This window comes from Tenrec ecaudatus, chromosome 8 (genome assembly GCF_050624435.1).
Source record: "Tenrec ecaudatus isolate mTenEca1 chromosome 8, mTenEca1.hap1, whole genome shotgun sequence".
Taxonomy (NCBI): Eukaryota; Metazoa; Chordata; class Mammalia; order Afrosoricida; family Tenrecidae; genus Tenrec; species Tenrec ecaudatus.
In genome coordinates, this window is record NC_134537.1 from 107,349,316 (window position 1) to 107,366,056 (window position 16,741).

The following is a 16,741-nucleotide window of genomic DNA, read 5'->3' on the forward strand; positions in this document are numbered from 1 at the left end:
TTTATAAACTCACCTTGTTCTCTGGGGGTCTAAATTGGGAATGAATCAATATAAATGAGATACTGAATCAAGGTAGGATTCTGGTGGCTGCTAAAGGGGCTAGTTAAGCAGAGGACCATGTCGAATCACAGACAATTCCCTTAAGGAAAGAGAAACCAACTTGCACTGACTCTGCAAGCACAGCCATGGGATATTGTCCTTCTGGCTTCCTGGATTAGAGACCGAGGACAGTGTCAAGTTTGGTCGTAGTTAGTATTTATCCTGATTTCCAGGAAATCATGCGGCCTCCTCTTCCAGCGCTTTTGCTGATCTTGCCATCTGGGTACCAGTACCTGGAGTTGATCCTTGATGCACTGGGTGCAGCAGCTTCCCTCGGGCGAGGCTCAGTACCACGGTTTCACCGTCTGCTACCACAGCCTCCTGCCAGCTTCACCACAGCGCAATGAGTGCCATGCACATGGGGATATCAGTGGTTCCAGGTAGAATTCTCATTTTCCAGGCAAGAGACCTGGATTGATTCTGAGTTAGCTTACATCATGTGCAGCCACGACTGTTTGTCTGTAGAGGCTTACACTTCTATGATGCTCAACAGAAACCAATGGAACTTCTGGACTAAGAACAGGAAGAAAGGCCTGATGGTCTCTTTCCAAAGACCAGCAAGTGCTGTTGATCCCAACATTCTGATCAGGGCGCTAGCACAAAAGCAGGGTTTCCTTCTAGCAAAGACTCACTTCACAGCCACTAACAACAAAACAGCGCCTGCATGCTAGCAGAGCCTACAGTCATGACTCCCTGCTCCGCTGGGCATCAGACTCTCCCACACGGTACTGTCACTTCTAGGGCATGCCACCCTCATGAATGCTTTGGTGACATTACCATATGAAAGACGTCTTGTATGGTAATGAAGCCTTCCATTTAGGCTTCAGTCGAGTGGATGGATGGAATATTTGCACACCAATGCTTTAGGAATATATTCATACAACAGTTTTATTTTTCCCTGCTGTTTGCGCGTAGACTCCCTCCTCCCCAAAGTGCTTAGGCATGCACCCTGGCCAGCCAGTTTAGAGATGGGTTGAGGTGACAGACATTACTCCCTGTGCAGGCTTCCTTGCTCCTCTGCTGGGCAGGATTGTCTCCACGGGTCAAACTCTTGTTGCCAGGCAACTTCTTCCTCCAGAAGGAGAACTCTCCCCAGAGGACCTTCAATCACCTGCAAACAAGCTTCTGGCAGCTGCTCCCCCTAGTTCACTAGACAAGACCAGACATGTTTGACTCTCAGAGCTCAGATTTCTCCTTACATTAATTGAAGGAGCCACAGATTATTTTTTCTACATTCTCATTATTTTTTTTTCCTTTTGCTATCTATAAGTACATGATAAAAGAACAATATTATAAGTCATCTTCATATGCTATTCCACCCATCTCTCCCTGATGAAAATAGAGTTTCTTTGTAATTCTATTTTCACATTCATACCGCATGTTTGTGCAGAGAAGACACCTTAGTGATGCTGAAGGCAGGCAATGAACTGTTAACTGTAAGATCTGAGGTTCAAATCCACTGGCAACTCTGTCAGAGAAAGATGAGGCTGTCTGCTCCTGTAAATATTTACAGTGGCTAAGAAAAAGGAGTAAAAGTAAAACTTAAATGGACTTTAAGTTCATTTAAACCACATGATTATTTAAGGCATACAGTCTCAAAAGCACTGCATAGGGTTGCGCTCAGTCAGATGTTAATGGCGGTGGGGTTGGTTGTGGGTTTAGGGCAGAGAAGAATTTTGAAGGCATTGAATAAGAACATGAGTATAGTCCCTATTGACAAGTAAATCTGATAGAGTATACCCGAACAACCTTACTTATGGGTTTTCTAGGTTCTGGGTAGCAGTCCTTGTATGCTGAAAATGATTAACATGCTTATGGGTAAATGGACGTTTGGAAGCTTGCGTGCCTGGGAGGCACTGCTGGCTACTTCAAAAATAAAACCCTGCTATTGAAAATCACATGGAGAACCGTCTTACTCTCATCAATGGAGTAACTGTCAGTGGCTACTCAATGACATTGGCTGAGTTTCAGACTCTGTACTAAGCATGTAGGCTCAAAACATTCAGCAGAACCCCGAAGTCCCCACTTCATCGGAAGTCAGCGACAAATGCACTTATAATATGTGATCCATACTGCTGTTGATCTTTTGAAAACCAAAGTAGAAGCAGTGATCAGCCTTCCCAGAAGAAGGCTGGGACAGAATATTGAGTTACTTGTGCAAATTCTTAACTTGGGGTAAAGATATATTTTTTATCTTTTTAAAGTCCATAGTTTATTTAGCTGCCTATACAATTTCCTTTAATGTCTTTTTCTTACTTCTTCTTTCATTTTTATAAATAATTTTATTGAAGGCTCTCAAAGCTCTTCTAACAATCCATCCATCAATTGTATCAAGCACATTTGTGCATATGTTGTCATCATCATTTTCAAACATTTTCTTTCTACTGGAGACCTAGGTATCAGCTCCTCTTTTTTGCACCCCGTCACCCCTCTCCCCACCCTCATGAACCCTTGATAAATTATAAATTATCATTGTTTTCATATCATAAACCACCTGCTGTCTCCCTTCACTCACATTTCTGTTGTTCGTTACCCCCCCTGGGGGGGCGGGGCATGTTATATGTTGATCCTTGCTATTGGTCCGCCTTTTCTCCCCCCACCTTCCCCCTACCCTCATGGTATTGCTACTTCCATTACTGTACCTGGGGTGGTTATCTGACCTGGACTCCATGTGTCAGAGTTCTTATCTGTACCAGTCTACATGCTCTAGTCTGGCCGGATTTGTAAGGTAGAACTGGGGTCATGATAGTGGGGATGAGGAAGCATTCAAGAACTAGAAACATTGTGTGTTTTGTTGGGGCTACACTGCATGGTGGCTGACTCATCCCTTCCCTGTGACCACTCTGTGAGGGGATGTCCAGTTGTCTACAGATGGGCTCCACTCTGACCTCACTCGTTCGCATCGATATGATAGATTTTGGTCTTCGGATGCCTGATATCTGATCCTCTTGATACCTTGTGATCACACAGGCCGGTGTGCATCTTCCATGTAGGCTTTGCTGCTTCGCTGCTAAATGGCCACTTGATTAACTTCAAGCCTTTAAGGCCCCAGATGGTGTATCTGGTGAAGATTTTGTTTACTCATGGAAGTCAGGCTTATACTGTTATCCACAGTAGCAAGTGCAGTTTGATAGCGAAATCCACTCTTCTACAGTCCTTCATTCACTTGGGAACAAATCTCCAAAATTTAAGAGCTGGCATAATAAATAACTGGGTGATCAGACCTATTCAGCAACATGAATTCTGCACACCATCATGTTCCAGAGAGAGAAGCAGTCACACCTAAGTCATCTTAACCCATCAGCAGGTCAGTGTAGTCCTCTTCGAGATGGTGTGGCAGTTTTGTTTCTATCTCTGAATAGGCAACTATTGTTATATAGACAATCCTGCAATAGTGGTGATATATGAGTAGCTGCTTCAGACATGCAGGCTGAACAGGGAGGGAGAAGGCGAGTATACCCATGAGTATATGTATGTACGTGTGTGTGTGTGTGTGTGTGTGTGTATGAAAATGTGGTGGAGTATACAGGGGAAAACTTCTTAGACATCACCAAACCTCTTGAGGAAATGAGTGCTGGGCCTGGGGAATCAGGATCATAATCTCGGAGGACACCAAGGTCAATTGGTAGAGCAGTTCAGAAAGACGATGCTTTACATTCTACTTTGGAGATTCATAACTAGGATCTTAACATAACAGCTTGTAAGCAGCTATCTAAGGTGCAACTATTTGTCTCTTTTAATCCAGAAAAAGAAAAGAGTTATGAAGATACAAACGACACATGGAAATAATTAGTCCAAAGGACTTATGGACCATGCAAACTCAGTCTCCAGAACTCTGAGACCAGACGAAGAACTGGATAGTGCTGGCTACCACTACCGAGGGTCGTGGAAAGGATCACACTAGAAGGTTCTGAATAGACTACGAGAAAATGCGGAACTGAACTCAGTCCTAAGGGGGAGCATGCTTACTGGGGAGATAGAGATGAACCTCCCAAGACTATGGCCTTTAGTTACCCTTCAGCTCTAAAACTGAACTCGCCCTGTGTTCGAATAATCAACCATTACAGATATAAGGGCAGCGTTTCCCCAGGACGACCTTCAGAAGGTTAAGAAAGACGAGGAATGTGAATGGGAGTCACATGGAGAAACGAAAGGAATGTGATTGGATGAGTTGAAGCAAAATGTACATGAATGTAAAATGGACGATCTGCTCTGTCAACGTTCACCCAGTTCACAGTGGGAAGATTTTTTTTTTTAAAGGACCAAATTGAGGTTAAACTTCAAATTCCTGGTAGACTCACAGTCCATGGCCTTCAAATGGTAACATCAAAATGGTCTATAGCATTTCCAGCAGTTCCACAAATGAGAGAGATACATAGAGGGATATGTATTACTCTGAACTGCAACAATGTCTACTGCTTAATATTTTTCTCTATGGACAGACATAGAGATGGAGATAAGCACCGAAGGAGACTATTTCCAAAAAAGCATCTCAGACTCTTTACACAAGGCCTGGCGCAGGACTACAGAGCAGAGCACGTTGCCAGGACACATGCACAGCCCGCGATGGGTGGTGATGAGTGACGGGATAAATGCCGACAGGGAGGAGGGGCGTTCCATTATCTGCCTGTTGACTGTAAAAGAAATAACTCGAAAGAAGGAAACAACCTGGCTTCAGTCGGAATTTACCTTTACTTGTGAAGTTGAGGAAAATAAATTACTACTGTAAAGACAGCTTGTCTTTCTTTAAAGAGATGACCCTCTTGAAGTCTTCCTCATATAAATTCTGTTATGTAAACATCTCTGGAAGAGCAGCAACTAGAGGGAAGTAAGTGGCTAAGACCTTGAGTTTTGATGTCAAGAAAATCTTGGTTGATTTCCAGCTCTCATATTGGCTGCTATTATTTTCTTAGGCAAGATTTTTAACATTGTTAAGCCTTAGTTTTTCTCGTGTGGGACATGGCTCTTAGTTGTACAGATTAAGTGAGATTATCAATTAAATGCCTGCACTGTATAATACTTATAACCTGTAGTTTAATGAAACTTTTTTTAAAAAACAAGTTTTGGCATCCTTTCCAAAGCCCAGACCCCAGAGACAATCCTTGACCCTCTTCAACTCAAGTCTCATGCCTAATTGGGTATCCAGTCTGTGTCCTTTCATCACGGGGCATGGTAGCACTAAGAGAGCCTACAGGATCTCCTGGATTCCAGACGTATTCTTCTTTACCACCAGTCCAATTTCTCCTTGGTAATCAGGATCAATCACACCACGCAGTACAGTGACACCCTTCCTGAACTATTGAATGAAAGGCATAAGAAGTCCAAAGTGACCAGGGGGCATTCTCAGCTGCCAGTTCAGTGGAATCCATGCTGTGTTTCCAGGTGGGGGAGTTCATTCCTTCGGGACCAGGACCTCCAGGCCCAAAGTGCATAAGGTTGCTGGGACAGGAAGGAAAAATACTGTGAGTGAATCACCAGGAGTAATAGTGAGTGGTGCCACTCCAACCCCCAGCCCTTGGTTCCTGGACCCATTAATCCTGGCTATTGGAGACATAGCTCCATATATTGGCCACTGGTTTAAAACATATGCAGCCTCCTGGAGAACATTGTCCCAGTCCTGCAAGTTGTTGCCACCTAGCTGGCACCATCACTATATCTTTAGGAACCCATTCCATCATTCTATCAAGCCAGTAGTTTCAGGATGATGAGGAACATGATACGGCCAGTGGATTCCATGGGCACAGGCCCATTGCCACACTGCATTTGCTGTGAAGTGAGTTCCTTGATCTGAAGCAATGCTCTGTGGGATGCCGTGCCGGTGGATGAGGCATTCTGTAAGTCCACGAATGGTAGTTTTGACAGAAGCATCACATTCAGGAAAGGCAAATCCATATCCAGAGTAGGTGTCTATTCCAGTAAGAACAAAACGCTGTCCCCTCCATGATGGAAATGGTTCTATGAAATCAACCTGCCACCAAGTTTCTGGTTGATCTCCCTGAGGAATGGTCCCATATCTTGGACTTAATGTTGGTTTCTGTTGCTGGCAAATGGGGCACTCAGCAGTGGCAGTGGCCAAGTCAGCCTTGGTGAGTGGAAGTCCATGTTGCTGTGCCCATGTATAACCTCCATCCCTGCCGCCATGTCCACTTTGTTCATGTGCCCATTGGGCAATAACAGGGGTGGCAGAGGAAAGAGGAGGACCAGTCTCCACAGCGTGTGTCATCTTATCCACTTGATTATTAAAGTCCTCCTCTGCAGAGGTAACCCTTTGGTGAGTGTTCACATGAGACAGGATTACCTTTACTTTCTTGGTCCATTCAGAGAGGTCTATCCACAAACCCCTTCCCCACACCTATTTGTCACCAATTTTCCAATCATGTTCCTTCCAATTCCCTGACCATCCAGCCAAGCCATTAGCCACAGCCCATGAATCAGTATATAATCTCACATCTGGCCATTTTTCCTTATATGCAAACTGAACGGCCAGGTGCACTGCTCGAAGTTCTGCCCATTGGGCAGATTTCCCTTCACCACTGTCCTTTAGGGAGATCCCAGAAAGGGGCTGTAGTGCTGCTGCTGTCCACTTACGAGTGGCACCTGCATATCGTGCAGAGCCATCCGTAAACCAAGCATGACTTTTTGGTCTTCACTTAAAGTATGGTAAGGGACTCCCCAGGAGGCCATAGGTGCAGACTGGGAGAAAGGAGGCAATGTGACAGGAGTGGAGACTGTGGGCATTTGGGCCACTTCTTCATGCAGCTTACTTGTCCCTTCAGGTTCTGGTTTGGCCTGATCTCGTATATACCACTTCCATTTAACAATGGAGTGTTGCTGTGCACGTCCAACTTTATGACTCTATGCGTCAGACAATACCCAGTTCATGATAGGCAGCTCGGACCTCATGGTCACTTGGTGACCCATGGTGAGGTGTTCAGTCTCCACTAAGGCCCAGTAACAGGCCAACAATTATTTGTCAAAAGGGGAGTAGTTGTCTGCAGAGGATGGCAGGACTTTACTTCAAAATCCCAGTGGTCTTCACTGTGATAGGGGTCTGCCAAAGACTCCACACTGCATCTCTCTCTACAACTGACACCATTGAGTCAGCTGGATCATATGGTCCCAGGGGCAAAGCAGATTGCACGGCAGCCTGAACCTGTTGCAGAGCCTTTTCTTGTTCTGGGCCCCGCTCAAAATTGGAGAGCTTTCATGTCACGTGATAAATAGGTCAAAGAAGAACACCCAAGTGAGGGATATGTTGTCTCCAAAATCTGAAGAGGCCCACTAGGCATTGTGCCTCCTGTTTATTGGGGGAGGGGGGTGTTGTCGGGGAGGCAGATGCAATAGCTTATTCTTCACTTTAGTAGGAGTATCTCGACATGCCCCACACCACTTGACCCCTAGAAATTTTACTGAGGTGGAGGGTGCCTGAATTTTTGTTGGGTTGATTTCCCAACCTCTTGAATGTAGATGTTGTACTAATATATCTAGAGTCTTTGATGCATCCTCCTTAGTGGGTGCAATCAGCATAATGTCATCAATATAATGGACTAGTGTGACATTTTGCAGAAGAGATCGGTGATCAAGGTCTCTTGGGACCCTTGGCACAGGGTGGAAGAGTTGATGTACCCCTAGGGGAGATTTGTGAAAGTGTATTGTTGCCCCTGAAAGCTGAAGGCAAACTACTTCTGCTAGTCCTTCGAGACTGGCATTGAGAAGGCACTAGCCAGATCAATAGCTGCATACCGAGTACCGGGAGAAGTATTAATTTGTTCAAACAATGAAATCACATCTAGAATGTGATTGCTGCTGAAATTGGATTCACCACCTAGCTAAGCTTACAGTGATCCACTGGCCTTCTCCAGAATCCACCTCCTTTTTTTTACAGGCCAAATAGGTGAGTTAAATGGGGATGTGGTAGAAATCACCACCCCTGCATCTTTCAGGTCTTTGTTGGTGGCACTGACCTCTGCAATCCCTCCAGGAATGCGGTACTGCTTTTGGTTTACTATTTTCCTAGGTAATGGCAGTTCTAATGGTGTCCACTTGGTCCAGTGACCATGATGGCCCTTATTCCACATTTCAGGGATCCAGTATGGGGTTTCTGCCAGTTACTAAGTATATCTATTCCAATGATGCATTCTGGAACTGGGGAAATAACCACAGGATGGGTTCGGGGGCCCACTGGACTCACGGTGAGGTGTACCTGAGCCAAAACTCCATGGATAATTTGACTTCCATAAGCCCCCACTCTGACTGGTGGGCCTTTGAAACATTTTGGTTCTCCTTAAATTAGTGTCAGTTCTGAGCCAGTGTTCAGTAATCCCTGAAATGTTTTGATTTCCTTTCCCCCAATGAACAGTCACTCCTGTGAAAGGCCACAGGTCCCTTTGGGGAAGGCTAGAAGAGAGACTTACAGTATAGACTTTCGGTGACATAGCACAGTCCTCCTTCAAAGGGACCCGGCCTCCCCCTCATTCAAGGCATTGTGGGTATGTAAACTGGCTCAGGAATTCCGACTCATGGAAACCCTAAGAGGAGAGGGTAAAATTGTCCCTGTGGGTTTCCCAAACTCCAATTCTTTGTGGAAGTAGAAAGCCTGTCTTTCTCCTGTAGAGAAACTAGTGGCTTCAAACTGCTAACCTTGAAGTCCACTGCATAACCACTATGTCACCAAGGCTCGACATGATCAAGGCCCCTTTAAATAGCTATGTGTTGTTAGGTGCTGTGCAGTTGGTTCCAACTCACAGCTATCCTATGTACAACATAATGACATGCTACCCAGTCCTGCACCAGCCTCAGCATTTCTTTGTTGTATCCCATGGTTTCCGTCACGGAGTCCATCCAGTGCAAGGTCTTATCTTTTTCTCTAACCCTCCACTGTAAAAGGTATGTCATCCTTTTCTAGGGACAGGTCTCTATTAATAACATGGCCAAAATAGTTGAGACAAAGTCTCACTATCCTCAAGAACATTCTAGTTGTACTTCTTTCCAGACAGATTTATTTGTTCTTCTGGTAGTTCATTGTTTTATATATATATATATATATATATATATATATATATATATATATATATATATATATATATATATATTTCCCAAACCATAACTCACATGCATCAATTCTTCTCTGGTCTTCATTATTCATTATCCAACATTCACATGCATGTGAAGGGATTGACAGTACTATGGCTTGGTTCATGCCGTCAACACTTCAAAGATAGGTTATGCAGTAGATGAGCCCAGAGCAATATTGCAGGGGCAGTGAATTATGTAACATGACTCTTTCAGCCAAAGTCTCTAACTCCTACCAAATGATCATTCCCTGCATGGGTCTGGTAAGAGGCTGAGGGAAGAGCATGATAGGATTAGTTTATGAGTAATTTCTAACAGGATTCCTTGGAATGCCATCCTGCTTTATATAAAATGAGCCCTCTGCAAAGTAGGAGGCGGGATGTCATATCAGTAAGGGCCAGAAGTGGAAGGCATCCTCTGGACAGGAGATCCAGGAGCAGAGTTCCCAACCCACGGTGAATGTAAAACGGAGGGATTTTGTGGAGAGGTGTGCCTCTGGGCACTTAATCAGAGCTTGGCTTGCTCACCAGTGGCAGTAGAGCTGAGTGACTTGGGGCTGAGGCTTACTGGAGTGGGTGCCTCCGGGCACTTCATTCAGAAAGTTGGGCTTGCTGACCCTCAGAGCTTAGGCTGAATGTCTTTGGGTTGAGGCTTAGAGGAGAGCGGTACGCTCTTTGGGCATTTATTAGCAGATATGAGAGAGCTTTGCTACAAATCCCGATAAACAACCCAGCCCTGAGCATTTATAACTGGCATTACAGCTTATTAAGGTCCTTATTAAACCCTTTAATTATGAATTAGCACTTAAGTGGCAGTAAATTTATAATATATGATTTTAAGTCCAGCTTCAACTTCTCAACCCATCACATAGCAGATATTGAGGCACTAAGCTCCAGACTTAGAATCTGATGTCTTCCATAGATTGTTGCTGTTGGCTGCAGTCAATGTAGTTCTGACTCACGGGGCTGCCAAGTCATGGAGACCCCAAGCACCGTGTGATCAGATCATTGTGAGCTGTAGATTTCTCACTGGCAGATTTTTAAGAAATAGATGACCAAGCCTTGCTTCCTAGCCCCTCTTATTCTGGAAGCTGCAGTACAGCATCATAACCACATGCTAACCTTCTCTGCTAGAAAAGGGGTGACTGGGAAGGAAGGGCATTGGCCAGAAGCAAAGTCCACGTTTCCCGCAGGACAGGTGAGAGTCCTACCACTGAGCCCTGGTTCCCCTCCTCCTCCTCAGGAGAAATGTTCAAAAGAGATGGGTCATAGCCTCCTTTGCATTGGAGTCCCACACATTCCAAGTCCTTAGTCAACCCTGAATGAAAGCATGAACTTTGTGTGAATGAATGAAGCTTGCTTGCGGATCAATATTGGAAGGAGTTGCACAAGCAAGGGATCCCAAGCCAGCGGCGCAATCTCCAGGGCCACTTCCTGCTCTTGTCATTGGCTGCATCCCTGCTCAGCAGTAAACTGATGCCGACCAGAGGCAACCTCTTGAGGGAAAGTTTGGGATGTGCAAGGGTGAAGCATGAGCTTACCCAGGGACAGCACAGGAGACAAACCTGGCAACTGGCCACTGCAGAGATTACAGCCTAGAAAATCCTCTGGGGAAGGTCTGCTGGGTCACATCAGGTCACCCAATGAAAAATCGACTAGATGGTGCCTAACACTGGGCAACAACAAAGTCTGGGGAATTCCTTGATCACTTTCTAAATCTTCCCTAATTTTCATCGTAACATGAAATCTCTATCATGTGGTCCCCATGCAACCTATCCCCTCTTTACCTTCTCTTTCTGAACATATTGGGTGAAATGGAGCCTGATTATAGCTCCCACTGGGCTGCCTTTGTACCCCAGCCTGAACCTGGCTGCCCAAACACCCAGTGACTTCATTGCTTTACCACTTGCAAAACCAAATCTGTAAAATTTAGTGTTTTCCAGATTTAACTTACCGACAACGAAAATCAGTATTGGAGTTTGTGCCCAAACCAAGTCTTACAGAAAGCATGAGGTAACTTAGCACCGGCCAGAAAAAGAAAGAGCATCTTGGTCTATTGACTTCTCTTGCCTGAGCTTCCTGCCCAGGAGAGCGGCCTGCTCAGTCGGGAACAGGCTGCCGTGTAGGGTGAGTGTGGGGAATGGCCGTAGTTGATCAGTCTCGGGCAGCTAGATTTAAGTTCCTAGATCCTTGTTTTCAAGATCCAGTGACCACAAAGGAAGTTGAAGTCAGACAGTGGTTCGGCTGCTTACCTCATTTTAAGCATTCTTTCTCAATGATCTTGCAGACGCGGGCCTCCCAGGTGTCTATTCCCAGGGAAGAGTTCTGTCACCTTGCCTGATACCATTGAGAAGAGAGCGGTCTCAAGGCATTTTCCACCCTCTGATGAGTCACCCAGCGTATATCATATTTGCTCTGCTCCTCCGGTGGCCTACGGGCAAATTGGAGCCCATTCTGCTGCACAATTCTGCTGCTGAGCTATTACAAGCCATCTAATTAAATTAAGCCAGAGACAGAGAAAACTGTGCCATAACCTCTGTAATAGGTGAAGCCTTTCATCGTTTGCCCAGCGTCAATTTCCTAACAACGAGGACTGCGCACATCACCAGCGGCCGAGGTCTATGTGGACACTGTGATTGTTTGCAGGAGGGGCAGGGATGCCGAGCCGCAGAATCAGCCAGGGAGGGGAGCCAACGCTCAGGGCTCGGGAAGGACGGCACCGTACACAGTGACCTTGAAATTGAAATTAGTTCTTGCTAATTGGATGGAGCTAGCTTTCACTTCCATCTCTGAATTTGTAAAATTGTTTTCTTGTCAGGGAAAAAGAAACATCTGCTCTCCTAGGCTAACTCCGTGCTGGGTTTGGTTGGTTCCCTTCGGGGAGAAAAAGGGGACTCTTTCCTGGCAGCGGCAGGACCTGGACGCCAGCTTTCCGAGGACACACTGCCTCAACCAGCTTCCCCGGAGAGCTCTCCACAGGCAGGGCAGGACTAAGCAGGGCTAGCCATGGTGCTAAGCCTCCTTCTCAAGCCCCAGATGAGTTCCATTCACTCACTGCCACCGAGGCAATGCTGTCTTGGAGAAATCTCCCAACAAAGGAAGTAATAATTATTAAGCACCTACTATGTGCAACTGCTTGCATCTATAACAACCCTCGTTTAAGCCTCACAATGAACTCGAGGGTTAGGGATGCCTATTGCCCCATTTGCCCAAGTGAGAGAAGAAGGCTTCAACCTTTTCGTCTCCCTGTTTTCAGAGTTCCTATTTCTATGGGGGTGTAGTCTCTGGTTGGAGTAAAGAGTAAACGCGCTCACCTGCTAACCAGAAGTTGGAGGTTCAAGTACTGCTTCTGAAGAAAGGCTGGCTGAACAAACATTGGAAACCTTACGGAACACGGTGCTCTTCTGCCACGCGGACCGGACTGCACTGGAGCCGCAACACTTGCTAACTTTCCTTTTGTCCAAAAGAGGATAGGCTTTCAGAGCAGACACTTCACCAGGCAAATAATATCTTGTGAGAACAATAGTAATGTTGTTTCATTTTTATTATATTTATTTTTACAGTTTTTTATTATGGCATCTGCTTGAGGTTTTTCATTCACAGAATTGATACAAAATTTCCCTTGAAATGACTTTATTTTAGTTAAAAATGCATTCAGTTGAAAAAAAAAACATGATGCAAAAATCATACAAGTGGTACATGAATATGGCAAAAGCCCCGACATTGGTATGCCAGTGACCAGCGTTCCACAGACACCGGTAGGGGTATCTTTGGGAAACAGAGAGCAATGAGCTGGAAGTGAGGGGTGAAGGTGAAAGATAAGCAGAAGATTTTTGTAGAAGTCTGACTAGGGCCTGCTAGGTCTGGCTAAGTAAGAAGTCAAAGGAGTCATGAAGGAGCAGACGCAGGAGAACAATGTGGAAGAGTTTGTAAGTCAGACAGAACCTTCCAGTAGGATGTAAAGGATGGCCCAGGCAGGGGAGCTGAAGGAGAAGACAGCTGTGGAGGCTACGGGGTCCTGGTGAGAGAGGGTGAAAGCGTGGATGAGGGCAGAAGCAATGGGGCTGTGAAGCAGGGAATGAATTTATTGGTACAATCACTGTGGTCACTAATTATATGTGTGTATAGGGAAGGGGGAGACACTTCAAATATTGCTTCCATTTTGACTTGATCAGGGGATAGCACGTGGTTCTGTAAGTTGCTCTTTGCTTGCTAATTGGCATTCAGCCCCACTTTAATAGCTTCAGAGGAAGGATTCAAGGCCGTGCCTCTCAAATCCATGGCTAGGGCCCTCATTTGGCAGACCAATAGAGTAGAATCCAACATGTGTGCTGAAATTAGCATCTTCTATTATGAAAGATTAAATATGACCTTGCCTCTCAACTTTCCAAGGTGCTTAGCATCAACCAAGGAAGGCATCCCAAATTAATAAAAATTATATTAAGTTCTAATTGAAGCACAATAATTTCAGATTAAATTCTGTTTAAGGTATGAAGTTATATAGTCACATAAGATCAGATCTTTTGAAATCAGAATCATCAGAAACAGAAGAGCCAAAGAGAAAGGGACTCTAAAGATTTGTTCAGGTAAATGACTGCTTTTTTTTTTGCTTCTTAAAGATAACTCAGGAAGGGCATAATGATCTTCTAATTGGAATCAAGCTAATAGCACGGGATCTGGGAGCTCAGAACAAATGGTCCTAACACACAGCACCCCCTTGCTTTCCCCTATTCTTCATGGCGCAGGGATTCTGGGATCCAAGGGGAAATTGTTTTGTTTCCTCATCAGCTGTAAAGTGCAAACTCAAGAAAGATGTGGAGGGCATTTTAGGTTCTATGGAGAAGATGGAAAAACACCAAACCAAACTCAGAGCCATTGAGGCAATTCTGACTTATGGTGATCCCATCAGGGCAAGGTAGAACTGCCCCTGTGGGTTTCCCAGATGGTGACTCTTTATGAGAGTAGGAAGCCTCATTGTTCTCTCTAAGAGAAGCTGGGAGTTTCCAACTGCTGCCCTTGCAGTTAGCGGCCCAATCACATAAACAATAAGCCCACTTTAAATTCAGCCCTGAGAAGGGCTCTAGATAATGACACCAGGGTGATGGCCCTCGACTATATGGAGCTCAGCCCTGCCTAAACCACACTCCAATGCCAGTCACAATCATACATTCCTTGATGCAAAACAAAGATTTAAAGAACTAAATCTAAAATCCACAAATTATCAATGGATACATTCCCCCGATGAGGAAAAAATTGTTTTATGCACGTAGTGAAGTCTGAGTAGACTTGAGGAGGTATTGGAGAATTACTGGCAAGGCATGAAAAAGTGCCCCAAAGCAATGTGGTTCCTCACAGTTAGGAGTTAATAATCTAAGACCTGACTCTTCTCACTTTGTTCTTCTGTAGACTTTTGCCTGGATTCCTTGGATTCTTATGGGAATGGAGTGAGAATTAGGAAGACCAAAGAAGAATGAGTGCCTTTGCAACATGGTGTTTATAATATAATATAATATAATATAATATAATATAATATAATATAATATAATATAATATAATATAATATAATATAATATATGAAATATACTGCATAGTGTCAGAAGAACAAGGACCCTTGCTGGGGATGTGGGTTAGGAATCAGGGTAACAATCCCAAAGGCAATGGTTCAAACCCTCAAGCTACTCTGTAGGAGAAAGTTGAGGCTATCTGCTTCCATGAAGATTTGCCTTCTCAAAATGGAGTGGTTCCACTCTGTCATCTACATTTGCTGAGTTGGAATTGACTCAATGGCAATTGATGGACTGAAGAGACAAGAAGTGTAGCCAGAATATTCCTTAGAAACAAGATGGCCAGAATTTGTCTTGTGTACTCTGGAGAGACTTGTCCCTGGAGAAGGGCATCATGATTGGCAAATTAGGGGGTCACTGAAAAAAGAAGAAGAAACCCCTTATGGAACTGCATGGACACAGTAGTGATAACAGTGAGCTTCACTGGTTAACACTGTAACAACATCGCAATAACGTGAGCGTCACATAGGACTGGACAGTGTTTCCACACTGTCGCATGCATCGTTACTATGAGTTGAGACGGACTTGATGGCATCTAAGAACAGTTACAAGAAAGTAGCATCTTTCTGAATACCCTGGACCGAACTAGAGGCCAGGCATTGAGCACAGTGACTCGGCCTAGGAGTGACTTTCATGGCTTGTTTTCTGAATGTTTTCAAGGAAGCTTGTAGGTGTTGTGAACATGCTATTGAGTCCTATGTCAGTAAAGGTCTGTGAAATTATAGGAAGCATTAATGTAATGAATCATTAAAATTAGAGAGCTGATGTGAAATGGTATGTTTGTAAGAAGCAAGCAGTTCTTAAAATGCCTTTAAAGTACCTGAAGAACTTACTTAAACCACAGTTTTCCAATGCTGTTTGGGGATTATACTGCTCAACATATGGTTTTACAAAGGAACTTATTAACCAGGACAAGATTGGGAAAATGCTAAAACATGTTAATTTGTTCAGTTTGTGTGATGTGGAGTGTGCCATTTGGAACTGGAAAACTCACATTCCAAATCTTAACAACTTGGAGGGGAAGGAGCAAATGGAACACATTCAAGCCAGCATCCTCACTGTGGACGGGTTTCCTTCTTGTATTTCCATTTGATCTTCACCACCACATAGCCTTGGACTATCAATGGCATTTATATGCTACAGATCAGGGGAGAAGCTTGGAAGAGGATATTGTCAAAATTGACACCACTGCTTGGTGGTGGGGATAGTGTTCTGAACAGAGAGCCCCTCCTCTTTTCGCTTGCAGGATGAACTCGTCCCCATAAGTACAGTTCATTCCCTTGGAAAGCTAAGCTTTAGGGAAGATGCAGAGTCAATAAACCAATCGATTTAGGCTCTAGAAGAACTCTTGAGTTCCCATCGGAACTGGATGTACCTTTGAACTCCACACACAAGACAAGGCTGAAACGGAAAGGTCTGTCTGTGCTTTGGACGAAGAGGTGTGCAATCTGAAACAGTAGTTGCAGTCAGAACCGGGTGCAAGTATTAGCTCTACCACTCTGCAACTGTACTGGGCAGCACGGGGCAAGATTTCTAACCTCTGTGATATGAAATCTTTGTCGCAGTTTTAATATCTGTCCTACAGCATCAAGAGAATCAAAAGAACTAAGAGATGCTTTGTCATAAAATGTTATGATATAGTTAATAATTTATTTCTCTGCATATGAGTAAAACTAAGCAAACCTATATGCTACTCACCCCGACCAAAATCACTGCCATTGGGTTGAGATGGACTCGTTGTGACCTAGAGGACAGAGTGGAACCACCCCTGTGAGTCTCTGAGACTTTACATGAACTGCTGCTCTTGCGGTTAGCAGTCCAGCAGGGAACCACTGTGCATCGGGGCTCCTAAACATGTTTAAATCTATGAACGCAATTCTGTACTCTGTAGTTTCTTTGGGAGACTGGGGGTGGGAGGAGATGCCTTTTCCTCCATTAAACTCTCTCCCAAACGAGGGAAAAAGTTTTAGGGAAAAAAAGCATGGCGGGAACTATAACTCTTTTCTC